The 17,885-nt window shown below is 38.4% G+C and overlaps 1 non-coding gene across 1 annotated transcript; it reads right to left on the reverse strand.

The window, feature by feature from the left end:
* Nucleotides 1-16,429: 16,429 nt before the first annotated feature.
* TRNAG-CCC (transfer RNA glycine (anticodon CCC)) lies at nucleotides 16,430-16,502 on the reverse strand. Its single transcript has one exon. It is a non-coding gene; the product is annotated as a tRNA-Gly (tRNA).
* Nucleotides 16,503-17,885: the final 1,383 nt, after the last annotated feature.

Raw genomic sequence — 17,885 nt, forward strand, 5'->3', positions numbered from 1 at the left:
AGTCAATATAAAATTAGAAAACACTTGAAGAAATAAGCCACTAACTAGCAGAGACAAAAACCAGCAGAACTGGACCCTCTGAATTTCAATATTAGTTGTGCCAAGAACAAACTATCAAACTGGTATGTTTAAAAAGTTTTGAGTTTAATTTCATCAATGTATTCAGTAGGTCTGAAATGGCATCAAAAGAGATGCACTGACACATTTCTTTCCAACTTTATTTCATAGTCATCTAATCACCTCTCCACAGCAATGGGAAATTACCAGTAGGTTAAACTGTCAAAAGAAATGAGATGGAATTACAAATGTGAGCAAGGAATAAGACTGCATAAAAAATAATCAAACGGATTTTCTTAAAAGGTCCAAAGAACACTTTTAGAAAAGAAAAATATGATCACTGAAATTATAAACTCAGATCTGAAGATAAGACAAGCATGAACTGAAAGGAAAAATCTGAAAAAAAACTCAACAGAATTCAGCACTCAGAGACATAGAGACAGAAAATATGAAAGGATAAGAGACATAGAGATTCAACATATATTTAAATGAATATCAGGAGGGAGAGAACAGAGAGAATGGGGGGGAATAATACTCAAAGACATAATGGTGGAGAATTTTCTAAAATTATTGACATACATTTTTAGATGGAAGAATTTCAATGAGCTCTGAGAGCATTAATAAGAACATACATTCTTAGATGTATCATAGTTTAAACTGCAGGACACCAAAGAGGAAAATCTTAAAAGCAATTAGCAAGAAAGAAAAAAAAGGATTATTAAAAAAATTAAAAGCAATTGTATTGACAACAGATTCATCAACATTAAAAATAAAGCCAGAAGATAGTGGATTATGCCTTTAAAGTGGGAAAACAAAATATTTGTCAACCTAGAATTGTATCCTGAGGTGAATTTTCTTTTTTTTTTTAAACAAAACAATCTTTCTGTTTGCCTCCATTAAGTTCAGTCTATGTAATAAGCCAAGTTCATACACAAAGATATGTGTATAAGAAATATTTATTTCAGCTTTATTTATAGAAGCAAATGGATGGAGGTTCGTGACATTGTACTGGAGACAGGGATCAAGACCCTCCCCAAGAAAAAGAAATGCAAAAAGGCAAAATGGCTGTCTGAGGAAGCTTTACAAATAGCTGTGAAAACAAGAGAAGCAAATAGCAAAGGAGAAAAGGAAAGATATTCCCATTTGAATGCAGAGTTCCAAAGAATAACAAGGAGAGATAAGAAAGCCTTCTTCAGCGATCAATGCAAAGAAATAGAGGAAAACAACAGAATGGGAAAGACTAGAGATCTCTTCAAGAAAATTAGAGATATCGAGGGAACATTTCACACAAAGATGGGCTGAATAAAGGCCAGAAATGGTATGGACCTAACAGAAGCAGAAGACATTAAGAAGTGGCAAGAATACACAGAAGAACTGTACAAAAATGATCTTCATGACCCAGATAATCACGATGGTGTGATCACTCACCTAGAGCCAGACATTCTGGAGTGTGAAGTCAAGTGGGCCTTAGGAAGCATCACTACAAACAAAGCTAGTGGAGGTGATGGAATTCCAGTTGAGCTCTTTCAAATCCTAAAAGATGATGCTGTGAAAGTGCTGCACTCAATATGCCAGCAAATTTGGAAAACTCAGCAGTGGCCACAGGACTGGAAAAGGTCAGTTTTCATTCCAATCCCAAAGAAAGGCAATGCCAAAGAATGCTCAAGCTACCACACAATTGCACTCATCTCACATGCTAGTAAAGTAATGCTCAAAATTCTCCAAGCCAGGCTTCAGCAATACCTGAACTATGAACTTCCAGATGTTCAAGCTGGTTTTAGAAAAGGCAGAGGAACCAGAGATCAAATTGCCAACATCCGCTGGAGCATGGAAAAAGCAAGAGATTTCCAGAAAAACATCTATTTCTGCTTTATTGACTATGCCCAAGCCTTTGACTGTGTGGATTACAACAAACTGTGGAAAATTCTGAAAGAGATGACCTGAAAAATTCTGAAAGACCACCTGACCTTCCTCTTGAAAAACCTATATGCAGGTCAGGAAGAAACAGTTAGAACTGGACATGGAACAACAGACTGGTTCCAAATAGGAAAAGGAGTACATCAAGGCTGTATACTGTCACCCTGCTTATTTAAATTATATGCAGAGTACATCATGAGAAACGCTGGGCTGGAAGAAGCACAAGCTGGAATCAAGATTGCTGGAAGAAATATCAATAACCTCAGATATGCAGATGACACCACCCTTACGGCAGAAAGTGAAGAAGAACTAAAGAGCCTCTTGATGAAAGTGAAAGAGGAGAGTGAAAAAGTTGGCTTAAAGCTCTACATTCAGAAAACTAAGATCATGGCATCTGGTCCCATCACTTCATGGCAAATAGACGGGGAAACAGTGGAAACAGTGTCAGACTTTATTTTTCTGGGCTCCAAAATCACTACAGATGGTGACTGCAGCCATGAAATTAAAAGATGCTTACTCCTTGGAAGGAAAGTTATGACCAACCTAGACAGCATATTCAAAAGCAGAGACATTACTTTGTCAACAAAGGTCCATCTAGTCAAGGTTATGGTTTTTCCAGTAGTCATGTATGGATGTGAGAGTTGGACTATAAAGAAAGCTGAATGCCGAAGAATTGATGCTTTTGAACTGTGGTGTTGGAGAAGATTCTTGAGAGTCCCTTGGACTGCAAGGAGATCCAACCAGTCCATCCTAAAGGAGATCAGTCCTGGGTGTTCATTGGAAGGACTGATGTTTTAGCTGAAACTCCAATACCTTGGCCACCTGATGCAGAGAGCTGACTCATTGGAAAAGACCCTGATGCTGGGGAAGATTGAGGGCAGGAGGAGAAGGGGACGACAGAGGATGAGATGGTTGGATGGCATCACCGACTTGATGGACATGGGTTTTTTGGACTCCGGGAGTTGGTGATAGACAGGGAGGCCACACAGTCAAAGGCTTTGGCATAGTCAATAAAGCAGAAATAGATGTTTTTCTGGAAATCTCTTGCTTTTTTGATGATCCAGCGGATGTTGGCAATTTGATTTCTGGTTCCTCTGCCTTTTCTAAAACCACCTTGAACATCTGGAAGTTCACGGTTCACGTATTGTTGAAGCCTGGCTTGGAGAATTTTGAGCATTACTTTACTAGCATGTGAGATGAGTGCAATTGTGTGGTAGTTTGAGCATTCTTTGGCATTGCCTTTCTTTGGGATTGGAATGAAAACTGACCTTTTCCAGTCCTGTGGCCACTGCTGAGTTTTCCAAATTTGCTGGCATATTGAGTGCAGCACTTTCACAGCATCATCTTTTAGGATTTGAAAGAGCTCAACTGGAATTCCATCACCTCCACTAGCTTTGTTTGTAGTGATGCTTCCTAAGGCCCACTTGACTTCACACTCCAGAATGTCTGGCTCTAGGTGAGTGATCACACCATCGTGATTATCTGGGTCATGAAGATCATTTTTGTACAGTTCTTCTGTGTATTCTTGCCACTTCTTAATGTCTTCTGCTTCTGTTAGGTCCATACCATTTCTGGCCTTTATTCAGCCCATCTTTGTGTGAGATGTTCCCTCGATATCTCTAATTTTCTTGAAGAGATCTCTAGTCTTTCCCATTCTGTTGTTTTCCTCTATTTCTTTGCATTGATCGCTGAAGAAGGCTTTCTTATCTCTCCTTGTTATTCTTTGGAACTCTGCATTCAAATGGGAATATCTTTCCTTTTCTCCTTTGCTATTTGCTTCTCTTGTTTTCACAGCTATTTGTAAGGCTTCCTCAGACAGCCATTTTGCCTTTTTGCATTTCTTTTTCTTGGGGAGGGTCTTGATCCCTGTCTCCAGTACAATGTCACAAACCTCTGTCCATAGTTCATCAGGCACTCTATCTATCAGATCTAGTCCCTTATATCTGTTTCTCACTTCCACTAAATCAATTCCAAGGGATTTGATTTAGGTCATACCTGAATGGTCTAGTGGTTTTCCCTACTTTCTTCAATTTAAGTATGAATTTGGCAATAAGGAGTTCATAATCTGAGCCACAGTCAGCTCCCAATCTTGTTCTTGCTCACTGTATAGACCTTCTCCATCTTTGGCTGCAAAGAATACAATCGATCTGATTTCAGTTGCTGCTAAGCTGCTAAGTCGCTTCAGTCGTGTCCGACTCTGTGCGACCCCAGAGACGGCAGCCCACCAGGCTCCCCCGTCCCTGGGATTCTCCAGGCAAGAACACTGGAGTGGGCTGCCATTTCCTTCTCCAATGCATGAAAGTGAAAAGTGAAAGTGAAGTCGCTCAGTCGTGTCCGACTCATAGTGACCCCATGGACTGCAGCCCACCAGGCTCCTCTGTCCATGGGATTTTCCAGGCAAGAGTACTGGAGTGAGGTGCCATTGCCTAGCAGTGGTTATATCTTGGTCTGAAGTCAGATGGTAGAGAGTAGGGGGAGGAAATTTGATTTTGATATTTATATTTTTCTTGTACTCTTTTTTTTAAAATTAAGACTTACTTTTTGTTTGTTTTTTAGAGAGTTGTCTTTTAAGAGTGAGGGGAAAGTAAAGGTATTTCCAGATAAAGAAAAACTGAGAATTTGCCACCATACTTTCTTAATGAAGAAAGATCCCATAATAAAGATATGAGATATAAGAATGAATGATAAACAAATAAACTGGTAAAAATGGAAGAAGGGAATCCAAACACGTATTGACTCTGTCAATAATAATAATGTTCAATTTGTATCATAAAAATTAAGATAAGACAAAATAAGTTATGAATTGATAATATGAAGCACAAGAGATGGCTGATCTAATTGGACTTAGAGTATTCTAAATTCTTTGTATTGTTCATGAAGAATAAAGAAATATTGAATAATATTAGATTAAGTATACATGTATGCTATCATTTTGAGTTATTGCATAACTATAGAAGGGCTTCCCAGGTCACACTAACGATAAAGAATCTGCCTGCCAATGCAGGAGATGCAGGTTCAGTCCCTGGGTCGGGAAGGTCCCCTGGAGGAGAGCATGGCAACTCACTCCATATTCTTGCCCGGAGAATCCCATGGACAGAGGAGCCTGGCAGGCTACAGTCAATGGGATCGCACAGGGTTGGACACAATTGAGGCGACTTAGAATGCATGAATGGGTAACTATAGGAATAAATTTTTTTTTCAACACTGACATACAGAAGCATATTTCTGTGATCCATGTTATTTTTCAAATGTTCCAGGTGTCTGCATTGTGATCAAACTCATGTTTACTTTGGTTTTCATGGTTTCTCAGGCAGACAGTAAGAAAGATGTATTCAACTGCTTTATTTAAATATTTACTGAAAAATACAAATGTCTTGATATCCCCTATCCCAGAAGCCACATTAGAATAAGCATATAAAGTATAACTGCAATTGAAACAGAACTATATTTGTATTATCTACACCCAAGAGTGTTCCCAATAAGAGTAAGACTACACACAAAGTTGGAACATATTAAGTAGATTGCTTATTTAAAGTGTTAGGATAAATAACCATATAATACCATTCCAGGTAACTATAGAAATCATAAGAATAGGATGCATAATTCCAGAACAAAAAAGGAAATAAAATAAATTTTAAAAGCTTAGTCATAAATTAGACAGGAAAGGAGGGGAAAAAAGCATAGGAAAAGTGGAAAAAACAGAAGGCATAAATAAGATGGCAGAAATAATTGCAGAGGCATCAGCAATCACAGTAAATATAAATGGACTACATTTATCAAGAGCTTCCATGGTGGCTCAGATGGTAAAGAATCTGCCTACAATTCAGGAGTCTTGGATTTGATCCCTGGGTTGGGAAGAGGGAATGGCAACCCACTCCAGCATTCTTGCTTGCAGAATTTTATAGACATAGGAGCTGGAGAGCTATAGTCCATGGGGTTGCAAAGAGTCAGACACCACTGAGCAACTAACACACACACGTTTATCAAGTAAGTTTCAGAGATTGTCAGTTTAAAGAAAGAAGATCCAGATTTGGGATTTCCCTTGTGGTACAGAGGATAAGAATCCATCTGCCAATGCAGGGCACATGGGTTCAATCCCTGGTCCAGAAATATTCCACATACCACAGAGCAACTAAGCCCCTGTGCCACAATTACTGAACCCCTGCACTCTAGATCCCAGGAACCACACAACTACTGAAACTTGTGCGCCTGCGCTCTGCAACAAGAGAAGCCACTACAATGAGTCTGTACACCACAAGGAGAGTAGCCTCTGCTCGCCACAACTAGAGAAACCCAGGCTCAGCAATGAAGACACAGTGTGACCGAAATTAAAAAAAGAAAATAGAAATAAATAAATGAATCATATAGAAAAAAAAGATCTGGGTTTGTGCTGTTTACCAACAATACATAATGCCAGAAAGATTGAAAATAAAAGTTTAGGAAAAGATAATTGGGTAGCAAGGACTAATGAAAAGGAATGTAGTGTATGTTAGCATCAGACTAAAAAAGATAGTATGATGTGACCGACATATCTAGCTATCCATTGAAATCTTTTCTCTTTTATACAGATATAAAGCTGGGAAGTGGCTGATCTGTCAAGGATTAAATTTTCAAGTCCACCTTTCCACTATGAGTGGCCTTATGACCAGTTATTGCCAAATAACCATGAGTAGAACTACATACTGGTACAAAATTTGTATAAGAATTTCCCTTGTTTTTGTTGTTATAAATAAAACTTATCCCAAACTCACCACCTAGTGTAAACATTTTATTGTACTTCTTTCTAGGTTTTTCTCTAAACATAATCCCATAAACATAAAACAAAGTTGGGATCCCGTTTTATACACAGAGTTATCTGGATTCCTCAATAAATGGTACATTCTTACTGCTCTTCCATGTTACCAAGTGCTCCTCCTAAGCATGACTTTCAAGCTTGCCACAGCAACCTGTAACTCAGCATAGTGCTGGACACAAGGTAACCGTTAATAAATGTTAGCTGTGAGTGGTGAAGGGAAGGGGCCTGAGGATGACAAGGAAGGAGATGAAGGAAGTAGCATGTTTTACCCACCTGCTATCTTGACATCCACAATAATGATCACCACCGCCTGTATGTTCACTTACCTCTGATACTTCCTAAGGATAAATTGCGAGAAATAGAATGACTGGATCCAAGAACACAGGTATGTTTAAGACTCTTGAGACAGATTCTCAAATTGCTTTCTGGAAAGATTGCATAAATTTGTAATTCTCACAACTGCCTTTTAAAATGAAGATCATTATTCCCATTTAACAAATCAGATAATCAAGGCTAAGAGAAGATTAAGAAATGTGTTCCAAGTCACTGCCAAAGTTGGACTTTGAATCCAGCTATAAAGTTATTATTCCATTCCATTTCAAATTTATTTTGGGGGTCAGGTTTACCACTCCCCACCCCCCGCCCCCGCACCAAATTTATGCCAAAGCTACAAACAACTGGCCTGATTTCTTTTTTTTTAAATGTCAATATCATGAAAGACCAAAGAACATGCAAGGAAAAACAACTAGGAACTTTTTTAGATTAAAGGAGACTAAAGAGACATGTAGTATGTGATCCTTCATTAGAGACTGGGTTTTGGGGAAAGTTGAGAACATTTAAATGTGGACTGTATATTAGACAATAGTATTGCATTAATGTTAATTTTGCAAATGTGATAACTATCTTGCGATTTTATAAGCAGAATGTCCTTATTCTTAAAAGATACATATTGAAATATTAGAATTGAAGTGTCATGTCTGCAATGAACTCTCAAATGGTTCAGAAAAAGAAAAAAGAAGGAAAGCAAAAAAGAAATATGGAAAAAGAAAGAAAAGAAAAGAAATATACATAGGGGAAGAGAAAAGAGAGAGAGAGGGAGAGAGAGAAAGAAAACTTGGCACATTTGGTGAATCTTGGTGGAGAGTATATGGGTGTTCACTTTACTATTCTTGCAACTTTTCTGAAAGTTCTAAATTTTGAAAATGATATGCTGCTGAATAAAAATGGATACCAAAACATGGCATTGGTATTGGATCTTTAAGATGATTTCTAAAGATGTGAAGACTTTGCACAGGTTTGCTTTAAAGAGAGCTCAGTACCCTCTACAGTCAGGGGACCCTAAAGAATTTCTCCCATCAAGCCAATTTTTTGACTGTTGAATAATTGCTGCTGACTCATTTGCTTGTGGTCCCTGGATTTTGTAGTTTAGTCCTATGGTGGTTGTTGTCTTGGTGATTAGCAATCCCTTCATAATTAACTCCGGATTTTGTGTGTCTTCTTCTTCCATCCCAGGAGGCAATTATAACTCATCCCTGGGAGGACCATGGCTATGGGCATGAAGCAGTGAGAAAGGATAGGATTCTTTCTTATATTTTTATTTCTTTTTTTTCATTAACTAGTCATATTGGTCATAAATAGGTTGAGGGAAAATTAAAGTCTTAAGGTATAATGCATTTTTCTGACACACTCTGTTTTCCAACCTAAAATATGCTAAACTGTGCACAGTCATTGACAACAATTGAGATATGGGTTCTGTAATAGAAAATTCCATTCTCAATTGCATAAATGTATGCACCATGCTTTCCTTTTTTAGGGAAAGACTATTTTCAAATATACTATTAAAAGCAGAATTGTTGAAAAATGAAATGGCAGCCCCTTTGCTCTTGTCTAAATAAGCAGAGTTTAATTTTATAGTGCTAACATTGTCATATTTCTGCAGTTGTAATAACAGTAGTGAAAAAAGAGAGTTGAGTCACCCAAATTTCTTATTGAAAAGTCACCCAAATTTCTTATTGAAACTTGGTATAAGCTAATTTCTGGAGATTTGGCATGCATAAATCTCCATGAATGCATCTTATTTCTCAGAGTTGTACTTAAGAGTAGCACTGAAATAGGGATGTAAATATCCTGGGTAATGGGTGCATTTGAACTCTGCCTATTTCAGACCCTCTGGGTTGCTTTGAGGAAGTATAAATCTCTCAGAAGATCCATCGTTCAGCTCAATGTGGTATTTTCTTCTAGTAACACCCCACTGCAGAATATTTATTGGTGAGAAAACAAGGAGGACAGTGATAAGGAATCAATGTTAATTTGGTGTGAAATATTTATTAACAAATTTAACCAAAAGACTTACATACCACTTTGAGCTGAATTAACATTTGCTTATTTGGGGGCAGGGTGTGTAGTTGGAGTCCCAGAATTGTCACTATTTTTTTTTTCCTGTTTTTTGACCGTGCTGCATGGCATGCAGGATCTTAGTTTCCCAATCAGGGATCAAACCTGTGCTTCCTGCAGTGGAAACTTGGTGTCTTAACCACTGGACTGCCAGGGAAGGCCCCAAAGTTGTTGTCACTATTGCAATATGTTTTTTAGGTTTATTTCTTTATTATATTATATTTATTAGTTTTAACATTTATTTCTTTATTATATATTATATATTTATTAATTTTAACTTTTTACTTTGAAATAACATTTACAGATGAGTCTCATCTAGAAAACAAAATAATATGAAGGTCTTCGGTATATCTTTCACTCAGATTTACCAGTTGTTAACATTTTGCAAGCACTTTATCACTTTATCCCTCTCTGTCTCTCTTCTCCTCTCTCTGTAAATATTTATACATATTTATATATATACTTATATGTATAAAGATATATTTTGTGTATATATTTAATTGTATTCATTATTATTTTTAGTTTCTAAACCATCTGAAAATGGTAGAAAGTGAAGAAGAACTAAAGAGCCTCTTGATGAAAGTGAAAGAGGAGAGTGAAAAAGTTGGCTTAAAGCTCAACATTCAGAAAACTGAGATCATGGCATCCGGTCCCATCAGTTCATGGCAAATAGATGGGGAAACAGTGGAAACAGTGACAGACTTTATCTTTTGGGGCTCCAAAATCACTGCAGATGGTGACTGCAGCCATGAAATTAAAAGACGCTTACTCCTTGGAAGGAAAGTTATGACCAACCTAGACAGCATATTCAAAAGCAGAGGCATTACTTTGCCAACAAAGGTCCATCTAGTCAAGGCTATGGTTTTTCCTGTGGTCATGTATGGATGTGAGAGTTGGACTATAAAGAAAGCTGAGCACCAAAGAACTGATGCTTTTGAACTGTGGTGTTGGAGAAGACTCTTGAGAGTCCCTTGGACTGCAAGGAGATCCAACCAGTCCATCCTAAAGGAGATCAGTCCTGGGTGTTCATTGGAAGGATTGATGTTTTAGCTGAAACTCCAATACTTTGGCCACCTGATGTGAAGAGCTGACTCATTGGAAAAGACCCTGAGGCTGGGAAAGATTGAGCGCAGGAGGAGAAGGGGACGACGGAGGATGAGATGGTTGGATGGCATCACCGACTCGATGGACATGGGTTTGGATGGACTCTGGGAGTTGGTGATGGACAGGGAGGCCTGGCGTGCTGCAGTTCATGGGGTCGCAAAGAGTCGGACACGACTGAGTGACTGAACTGAACTGAACTGAAACCATCTGAGAATAAGTCACAGACCTTGTGCCCCTTTTCCCCTTAAATAATTCAGTGTGTATTTCTTAAGAAGAGGGACCTTCTTCCATCAACAGATGAATGGATAAAGATGTGTATATATTCCATACAGACAATGGAATACTACTCAGCCATAAAAAGAATGAAATAATGCCATTTGTAGCAACATGGATACAACCACAGATTATCACTCTAATGAAGTAACTCAGAAAGAAAAAGACAACTACTATATGGTATCATTTATATGTGGAATCTAAAATATGACACAAATGAACTTATCTACAAAACAGAAACAGACTCATGGACATCCATGGGATTTTCCAGGCAAGAGTACTGGAGTGGGGTGCCATTGCCTTCTCCCCAGACATAGAGAACAGACTGTCAATTGCCAAAAGGGAGAAGGATGAGGAGGAATGAACTGGGAGTTTGGGATTAGCAGATATAAACTAGTATATATAGGACAGATAAACAACAAGGTCCTACTGTATAGCATACAGAACTATATTCAATACTTTGTAATAAACAATAATAAAAAAGAGTATGAAAAAGAATATGTATATATGTATAACTGAATCACTTTGCTGCATAGCAGAAATTAACAAAACATTGTAAACTGATTATACTTCAACTACAAAAAAAAGAATATGGACATTCTTCCTCATAACCATGGGAAAATAATCACATTCAGAAAATATAATATTGATGCAATATTATGAGCTAGTACACAGGCCTTTCATTTTGCCAGTTGTCCCAATGTTTTTTTTTAGCAACTTTCCCCCGCTTTGATCTAGGATCCAATCCAGGATCATGCTCCACATTTAGCAGTCATATTGTCTTTAAGCTTTTAAAATTTCGAACAATTTTTTCATTGTTCTTTGTCTTTCATGACATTGACATTTAAAAAATAGAACAGGTCAGTTGTTTAGTAGAATATCCCTCAATTTAGGTTTGCATGTTTCTTCACCCATAGATTCAAGTTGTGCATGTTTGTTAGAAACATCAGAGTAATGATACTGTGCGCTTCCCAGTGCCTAAGATCAGGTCAGCTTGTCCCATTACTGATGTAGTTAACTTGAATTACTTGGTTAAGGAAGTAACCCCCACATTTCTAAATAGTAAAATGACAATTTTTCCTTTTTAATGCAGTATGTCTTTGAAACTGCTACTTAATATATTACAGTTGCTAAGAGTAGTAGTGGAGACTGGAAGTTGTGCACAGTTATAAATCTGGCACAAAAGCAACAAAGGTAACTTCACTATTCCAAATAAAATTTAGAAATCTGATTATAGAGGTAGCTGTTGCACATATGATCTTAGTAAGACTGTGTTCATTTCACCTGGAATGGTATTATATGGTTATTTATCCTAACACTTTAAATAAGCAATCTACTTAATAAGTTCCAACTTTGTGTCTAGTCTTACTCTCATTGGGAATACTCTTGGGTGTAGACAATATAAATATAGTTCTGTTTCAATTGCAATTATACTTTATATGCTTATTCTAATGTGGCTTCTGGGATAGGGGATATCAAGACATCTGTATTTTTCAGTAAACATTTAAATAAAACAATTGAACACATCTTTCTTACTGTCTACCCGAGAAATCGTGAAAACCAAAGTGAACATGAGTTTGATCTCAATGCAGACACCTGGAACATCTGAAAAATAACATGGATCACAGAAATTGCTTCTGTATGTCAGTGTTTAAAAATTTTTTATTTCCTAAATGATCTCAGGCAACCATCCAGTGATGATAAACAATTATTAGAAATAACAAGGAAGCATCTCTGTTGGGTTCAGACTACCCGCAGCCCTTGTTGCACATCATTAGGGCATACCTGATGTATTTCTCTGTGTCTTCTTTTCTCTGACCACATCAAAGCCTGAAGCAAAATATAGTGATTTAAAAAGATAGACACAGTCAATGTTTTGACCCCTGACATTGGCTGCCTGCAAAACTGTGGCTGCTTCTTGTTTCTGGGGGCCCTTCTTAACAACTCTGTCTCTTAATTTCTGCCTGGCTAGAATTGCATTTCAATAGGTTCTGACTTTGCTGGAATGGAGAGTAGGAAAACTGCTACCTTGGATAATGAGATTGGAATTTTAAATTTCTCTGTGTTTTTAGGATGACCTATCAGTATTATTTAAAAATAGCTTCACACATTTTTATCCCCTCCGCATACAGAGAAGACAACATATAGAGTCCTTGAATTAGAATCTGTTTTCATTTTTATAAGAATGTTGGTCCCCTTTTCTTTTTTAAACATGATAAATACATCCACAACCCTCTGAAGGAGTGATCCCTAGAAGCAAATAGGGGATTTGCAAAGTGTTGAGCCCCATTTTGACTGGTCTGTACTAATGCCATAATTGCTTTGAAGTTTTCTGAATGAATCATAATGTTATCATAATTCATGTGTTAATATTCCTGGGTTAACAAAGCTCTATTTTTAACCTAATTATTAACCTTTAAAATGTATCTTACCTCTCAAGAGTGGATTTAGATTTCAGACCATGTATTAGTTTCCCTGGCTGTCATCACAAATTACCACAGATTTGTGCCTTGAAACCAGCCTCATTTATTAGTTCACAGTTCTGTAGGTCAGAGGTCTGGGTACAGTATAGCTTAGGTGGGTATTCTGCTTAGGGTCTAACAATGCCCAAATCAAGGTGTTGGCAGAAACTTTCAGGAAGAAAAATCCTCTCCAAGTTCATCCAGTTCAGTTCAGTTCAGTCGCTCAGTCATGTCCAACTCTTTGAGACCCCATGGAGTGCAGCACGCCACAACTCCCTGCCTATTACCAACTCGCAGAATTTGCTCAAACTCATGTCCATTGAGTCGGTGATGCCATCAAACCATCTCATCCTCTGTCGTCCCCTTCTCCTCCCACCCTCAATCTTTCCCAGCATCAGGGGCTTTTCAAATGAGTCAGTTCTTCGAATCAGGTGGCCAAAATATTGGAGTTTGAGCTTCAGCATCAGTCTTTCCAATGAATATTCAGGTCTGATGTCCTTTAGGATGGACTGGTTGGATCTCACTGTAGTCCAAGGGACTCTCAAGAATCTTCTCCAACACCACAGTTCAAAAGCATCAGTTCTTCGGCACTCAGCTTTCTTTATTCATGGAGAAGGAAATGGCAACCCACTCCAGTATTCTTGCCTGGAGAATTCCATGGACAGAGGAGTCTGGCAGAGTACAGTCCATTGGGTTGCAAAGAGTTGGACATGACTGAGTAATACACACACAACTTTCTTTGTAGTCCAACTCTTACATCCATACATGACCACTGGAAAAACATTAGCTTTGACCACTTTGTTGGCAAAGTAATGTCTCTGCTTTTTAATAAGCTGTCTAGGTTGGTCATAACTTTTCTTCCAAGGAGCAAGCTTCTTTTAATTTCATGACTGCAGTCACCATCTGTAGTGATTTTGGAGCCCCCCAAAATAAAGTCTGTCACTGTTTCCACTGTTTCCCCATCAATAACCTCAGATATGCAGATGACACCACCCTTATGGCAGAAAGTGAAGAAGAACTAATGAGCCTCTTGAAGAAAGTGAAAGAAGAGAGTGAAAAAGTTGGTTTAAAACTCAACATTCAGAAAACTAAGATCATGACATCTGGTCCCATCACTTCTTGGCAAATATATGGGTAAGTTCATCCAGAGGGTTGGCCAAATTTAGTTCCTTGTGATTGTAAAACTGAGGTCCTCATTTCCTTACTGGCTATCAGTCAGGGGCTAGTCTTTGCTCCTAGAGGCCGCCCACATTCCTTCTCATGCTTTCCATGTGACCCCCCACAGCAATGTCAAGTCCTTCTTAGGCTTCAACTCTCTCTGGCTTTTCCTTCTGCCACATCTCTCCTCTGCTTTGAGTTAGAGGAAGTTCTCTGTTTTTAAGGACTCATGTGATCAGATTTAGCCCATACGGATAATCTAAGATAATCGCCCTATATTAAGGTCCATAAACTTAATCACATCTACAAAGTCCCTTTGGCCATGTAGCATTACATATATACTTGTTTCAACGGTGGGACATCTTTGAGAGTCCATTATTCCACCTATCACAGAGAAGAAAACAACAACAAACCAGACTGAAGATTCGTCATGAAATTGGGATTTCAAACACAGATATCAGCAGCTTTCTTGAGTTACTATATAGCACCTACTATAAAGCATGTTACCTTTGTATGTGAATGACTTTTTGTGTTTGGCAGGTGAGTATAGGAGTTCGGAGTCTTGGAGATGAACGACAGACAAGCCCAGATATTGTTCTAAAATAGATCAATTAATCAAGGACTTTGGAGTGAAGATAGGGATGAATTTGTATTGCTCCAGTCCTGGAGCTTGACTCAGACCCTAACAGAATGGCAAACCTTCTGGGAAAAGATCTGTGTGCCTTCTTGTGTCCCTCGGTGACCTCTTTCAGAACAAAATAATAGAAAATCCTCTGTAGATGTAGGGACATCTGACAAGAGGATTTTAAATGAGATTGGATATTCTCTGGTTAATACAAACATTATTTTATCTATCAGCTATATGATAAAATGTTTAAAAATCCAAGGGGACTTCCTTGGCAGTCCACTGGTTAAGACTCTGTGCTTCCACAGCAGGGTACATGGGTTCCATCCCTGGTTGAGGAACTAAGATCCTGCATGCTGCATGGTGTGGCCAAAAAAAAGAAAAAATCCAATAAAATATTAATAACTACAAATGCTCATCATCATATTAATTTGGGTGAATATAGTAACAGCCAATAAAGTCACAGGAGGGTCTTCATTTGAAGAGAAGAAAAACTCAAAACATTTTTTGGTTTTGTTATACTGGATTTTTTTCCCCTCAAAATGTACAAATAGAGGAGAGATACATGGGTTCGCAAAAGATTCAGACACAACTTAGCAACTAAACAACATTAAAAATTAGCTCTAAGTAAATAAAAAATTTCTGATTTTGATATAGGCTAAATTAAAAGCTATTAGGTAGACCCTTTCATAGTGTAGTTATTTGTGGGGGAAACTGACTCAGAAAACCCAGCATTCATAATATATTGATAAGTAAAAGCAGAAGACTACAAAATAGCATATGCATATTAGAGTCTTTTTTATATATATACATATAAAGAAGAATAGGGAACTTACCAAAATGGCAACAGTGATTATCTCTAGGTAGTAAGATTATAGGTATTCAAAATTTTTTCTTTGTGTTCTTCTAAGTTTTCAAATTTTTCTCCCTTGAGAAAAATTAATTCCATAATTATTACTTCCACAATTAGAACTGTATAAAAATCAAACAACAAAAAAGAAAATCAAACTCAAGATGGAAAGAGTGAGTGGGAACCATTCAAGAACGCAATTCACCATGCTCCTAAATGTATTTATCTTCAGTGTAATAGCTATTTTTCTTACATTTAGCTGCCAAGAACCTTTTGAAATCTTTCCTATTTAGGAATTTAGGATTTTCCAATCGCATGACTATAATTCTAAATCCCCTAGTGTCAAAGACAATGGTTTATTTTCCCAGTTTGTCTTGTATCTAAGGCACAAATCTTTGATCAAGGCTCTTTGTGACCAGACAGAGCAATAGAGGTGAATCTTCTCTCCAGAAGCCCATGACATTAGGAGGCAAACATCCCATGGAATCCATGGCTGAATGGCATTCACTTTTCAAAGCCAGAGGTGGCTGAAATCCTAGTGGGAACCTCCTTGGCTTGGTGATGGTGGCTATAGGATCTTCATAGGAGCAGTTCCGACATGTGGTTGGGGTCTTATCTGGGCTGTGAAGCCTCTCTGCCAGATTCTCCTGTCTTCCAGGACATTCTGTGAATTATTTAGCATCCTTTCATAAATCCCACTTCTGCTCTACCCAGAATGAGGTGGTTTTTTTTTTTTTTTAATTTATTTATCTATTTGGCTGTGTTGGGTCTTAGTTGTGGCATGTGGCACCTTGTTCCCCAACCAGGGATCGAACCTGGGCCCACTACATTGGGAATGTGGTGTCTTGGCCACTGGACCACCAGGGAAGCCTTTAGAGTAAGTTTTGTTCACAACTAAGAACCTTGATTGTTATGTACTGAATTGTGTCTCTCAGTTCCGTTCAGTCGCTCAGCCGTGTCCGACTCTGTGACCCCATGAATTGCAGTACACCAGGCCTCCCTGTCCATCACCATCTCCCGGAGTTCACTCAAACTCATGTCCATCGAGTCAGTGATGCCATCCAGCCATCTCATCCTCTGTCATCCCCTTCTCCTCCTGCCCCTAATCCCTCCCAGCATCAGGGTCTTTTCCAATGAGTCAACTCTTCGCATGAGGTGGCCAAAGTATTGAAGTTTCAGCTTTAGCATCAGTCCTTCCAAAGAACACCCAGGACTGATCTCCTTTAGGATGGACTGGTTGGATCTCCTTGCAGTCCAAGGGACTCTCAGAAGTCTTCTCCAACACCACAGTTCAAAAGCATTAATTCTTTGGCACTCAGCTTTCTTCACAGTCCAACTCTCACATCCATACATGACCACAGGAAAAACCATAGCCTTGACTAGATGGACCTTTGTTGGCAAAGTAATGTCTCTGCTTTTGAATATGCTGTCTAGGTTGGTCATAACTTTCCTTCCAAGGAGTAAGTGTCTTTTAATTTCATGCCTGCAATCACCATCTGCAGTGATTTTGGGCCCCAAAAAAATAAAGTCTGTCACTGTTTCCACTGTTTCCCCATCTATTTGCCATGAAGTGATGGGACCAGATGCCATGATCTTAGTTTTCTGAATGTTGAGCTTTAAGCCAACTTTTTCACTCTCCTCTTTCACTTTCATCAAGAGGCTTTTTAGTTCCTCTTCACTTTCTGCCATAAGGGTGGTGTCATCTGCATATCTGAGGTTATTGATATTTCTTCCAGCAATCTTGATTCCAGCTTGTGCTTCTAGCCCAGCGTTTCTCATGATGTACTCTGCATATAAGTTAAATAAGCAGGGTGACGATATACAGCCTTGATGTACTCCTTTTCCTATTTGGAACCAGTCTGTTGTTCCATGTCCAGTTCTAACTGTTGCTTCCTGACCTGCATACAGGTCTCTCAAGAGGCAGGTCAGGTGGTCTGGTATTCCCATCTCTTTCAGAATTTTCCAGTTGATTATGATCCACACAGTCAAAGGCTTTGGCATAGTCAATAAAGCAGAAATAGATGTTTTTCTGGAACTCTCTTGCTTTTTTCATGATCCAGCAGATGTTGGCAATTTCGTCTCTGGTTCCTCTGCCTTTTCTAAAACCAGCTTGAACATCTGGAAGTTCAAGGTTCACGTATTGCTGAAGCCTGGTTTCGAGAATTTGTGTCTCTACCCCCATTCATATGTTGAAGCCTTAACTTCCAGGACCTCAGAATGTGACTGTATTTGGAGATAAGGCCTTTAAAG

Source organism: Bubalus kerabau, chromosome X (genome assembly GCF_029407905.1).
Source record: "Bubalus kerabau isolate K-KA32 ecotype Philippines breed swamp buffalo chromosome X, PCC_UOA_SB_1v2, whole genome shotgun sequence".
Taxonomy (NCBI): domain Eukaryota; kingdom Metazoa; phylum Chordata; class Mammalia; order Artiodactyla; family Bovidae; genus Bubalus; species Bubalus kerabau.